The sequence below is a fragment of the Acomys russatus genome, chromosome 7 (assembly GCF_903995435.1).
Source record: "Acomys russatus chromosome 7, mAcoRus1.1, whole genome shotgun sequence".
NCBI lineage: Eukaryota > Metazoa > Chordata > Mammalia > Rodentia > Muridae > Acomys > Acomys russatus.
In genome coordinates this window covers 13,551,993-13,555,639 of record NC_067143.1, presented here as the reverse complement: position 1 = coordinate 13,555,639, position 3,647 = coordinate 13,551,993, and the positions used below count along the sequence as shown (strand labels likewise).

The window sequence follows — 3,647 nt, the reverse complement described above, 5'->3', positions numbered from 1 at the left end:
ACAGTAGAAAATCATTAGGAATCATTTTATTTAATTTTTTTTTCTAGTCATGTTTGGATCTACCCTAGGTTTCTGTGCTGTCCAATCTTGGGTTCCTGGCCATCCAGGCCAGTATATACTGAATTTCAAGCAAAGTTTGAAAACACTCATTATGTAATTGTTATGTGATTCGGAAGTCAACTTGAGTTCCAACATAAAGTAGTGACAGAAAGGCTTTTGAGAACCTGTGTCAACTCTAATTTTCTCTTTCTTTTTCAAGATTTCCTCTTACCGGCATCAAACTGTCCATGTGTTTGCAGAATGTACTCCTGACTAGATATTTCCTATTCCTGCCCTTGAACGTTTGCTTCACTAGTGCTGTTTGCTTACCCAGGATTTGCTAAGAGAAGAACGTAGCCAGAAGTACATTTTGAGCAAAGACAGCTTTTCAAAATGTGGCTATAACAGAGTTTGAGGGCTGAGGTGCAGTGGACATTTCAAGGGCCATCGACCCGCAGCTTGAGAGGCCGCACCGTCTTCCTCGGAAGCCTGAGCCTGCTGTGCAGCTTTCTCCGTGTTCCCGCAACCATGCCCAGCAATGGGAATGCTAATTCACCAGCCACCAGGCTTAACCGATTCAAGAGCGAGGGAAAAGATAGCACAGAAATGCGGTGCTCCCGAATAGAAGTTAATGTGGAACCGAGGCAAGCTAAGAAAGATGACCACTTTAAACCCCTTCCCAGATCTAGCCAATGGTCAGAATATTCTCCACAGTTGAGTGGAGAGTGTGATATGACTTTCTCACGTACTCTGGTGCCTCACATTTGACCATGTCCCCTGGAAGGGGAGACCTGGTGGCACTCAGAGGAAGGACAGCAGGTAGCCAAGAAGAGACTTGATACCCTACGAGAATATATAGGGGGAGGTAATCCCCCTCAGGAACAGTCATAGGGGAGGGGAATAATGGGAAAATGGCGGGGGGTGGGGGGAGTAATGGGAGGATACAAGGGATGGGATAAACATTGAGATGTAACAAGAATAAATTAATTAAAAAAAAATAATAATAAAAAAAGATGACCAGACACTGAAAAGGAGGAATGTCAGCTCATTTTCGGTTGAGGCTATGTCTCCACTGCAGGAAAAACAGAATTATCAGGGCACTGTAAATTGGTCTGTTGACGACATTGTTAAAGGCCCAAACCGCAACAATTTAGAAAGCCAGCTTCAAGCTATTCAAGTTGCACGGAAACTGCTTTCTAGAGGGAGAAACAGCCTCGCATTGACAGCATCGTTCGAGCTGGGTTGATCCTCAAATTTGTGTCTTTCTTGGGCAAAACTGTCATCCCATTCAGTTTGCATCTGCTTGGGCGCTCACTAGCGTTGCTTCTGGAACATCTGAACACACCAAGGCTGTGGTTGGACGGAGGTGCTTTGCCAGCATTTCTTTCTTTCTTCATATCTCCCCATGCTCACGTCAGCGAAGAAGCTGTGTGGGAACTTGGAAACATTGCAGGTTCAGTTTTCCGAGACATAGTTATCAAATATTGTGCAGTTGACCGACTGTTGGCACTTCTCGCAATTCCTGATCTGTCATCCTTGACCTATGCTTACTTATGTAATCTTGGCCGGACCCTTTCAAACCTTCCTCGAAACAAGAATCCTGCAAACCCGCCCCACCCCCACCCTTTAGAAGCTGTTGTGCAGATTCTCCATACTTTAGTTCATCTCCTGCATCACAATGATGCAGAAGTATTAGCAGGTTCCTGCTGGCCTATTTCCTTCCTGACTGATGGTCCAAACGAGCACATTGAGATGGCTGTGAAGACAGGAGCTGTGCCCCAACTTGTGAAGCTTCTACGAGCTGCTGATGGCCAATTGTGACTCCTGAACTAAGAGCCGTAGGAAATATTATCACAGGAACAGATGAACAGACTCAGATTGTGATAGACGAAGGAGCACTTGCAGTCTTCCCCAGCCTGCTAACGAACCCCAAAAATAATATTCAGAAGGAGGCCACGTGGACAATGTCAAACAGCACAGCTGGATGCCAGGACCAGGTACAGCGAGTTGTGAATCATTGTGTCGTCCCATTTCTTGTTGGTGTCCTCTCTAAGGCTGGTTTTAAGACACAGAGGGAAGCTGTGTGGGCTGTAACCGACTATAGCAGTGGTGGGACTGTTGGAAAAATTGTGTATCTTGCTCATTGTGGCATACTAGAACCTTTGATGAACCTCTTGAGTGCAAAAGATACCAAAATTATTCTGGTTATTCTGGATGCCTTTGCAAACGAATCCCAGGCTGCTGAGAAAACTAGATGGAACAGAAAAACTCAGCGTAATGGTTGAAGAGGGTGGAGGCTTGGATGAAAAAGAAGCACTACAGAGCCATGAAAATGAGACTGTGTACAAGGCCTCATTAAATTTAATTAGAAGTACTTGTCAGTGGAGGAAGAGGAAGACCAAAATGTTGTGCTAGAAACTATCTCTGAAGGCTTCGCCTTCCAAGTTCAGGATGGGGCTCCCGACACCCTTAACCTTTAATGTCCAGAGGCACAAAGTCGTTTCCATGTGCTGTGCTCCTCATAAATTTGTCTTACGGTTTCTCTACTAAAAACTGTACATACTGTATGAAGCTATCCCCTGAGTTTCTTATTTCGATGTGGAATTTCATACCTTGCAGCATCCTGTGCATAAAGATTAAGGTCCATGCTTAAAACAAAACAAAACAGAACAAAATGTGGATGTAAAATGCGTACTATGATGACTAGCAGCACATATGCTAATCGAGGTGGATTTTGAGGCATTTAAGGAATTCTAGATTAATGTGAATGAATGCAACTGGACGAGTTTCCTATTAGCTATTATTTTTACCATAAAAATGAAAAATGATAGAGGGACAGACAGTACTGAGTAGTATTGCTTCACAGGCCAATATAACACACTTAGGGGATTGGCTTTCACTCTGAAATGATTTATTTGCTTTTTTGGGGGGTATTGAAATGGCATTACCCTCATACACTGAGTGAAGGGCAGGGCAACAGTAATTACTCATTCATTAGTGTTCTTCTCCCAAAACTGACAAAAAGAAAATGTCCCGTGATAATTTATTGAGGCTTGTGTATAATTTCCCATTAATTAAAAAAAAAAAAATCAGAAGAAGAGGATACAGGCAGTCCAGATGAGATTTGATAGGCTGTCAGATGTTAGGGAAGGAGGGCTCTCTTTTTGGAGGACTCGGAGAAGGAGGGAGAGGGGACGAGGGAGGGAGGGTGGCATCAGGAATCGAGGAAGAAGAGGGCTACAACTGGGATGTAAAGTGAACAAATTAAAAAGAAGAAAGAAAGAGAAAAGAAAGAAAGATCCACAACAGTAAAAAAAAAAAAAAAAAAATTAGATTGTAACTTTATCTTCTGAACCATTTCCTCATATACAAAATTATTCATACTTACATAATTATATTTATGAATCAAATGTATCTCCAAAGCTACTAAAAATGAAAGAGAAATCTATTTCCAAGGACTGTTAAGCTCTAAATCTTCTCATTAAATAACTATATATGTATACAGAGCAAGTAATTGTTACCATGGGTACTGTCTTGGATTTCCACATATGTGGCATGGCATCTTAGCAACCTCAAATTAATGAAGAAAATACTGAGATAACACATTT

General features: G+C 42.3%; 1 pseudogene; it reads left to right on the top strand.

The window, feature by feature from the left end:
• Positions 1-567: 567 nt before the first annotated feature.
• Positions 568-2,519, top strand: LOC127192439 (importin subunit alpha-1-like; annotated as a pseudogene).
• The last annotated feature ends 1,128 nt before the right edge of the window (positions 2,520-3,647 follow it).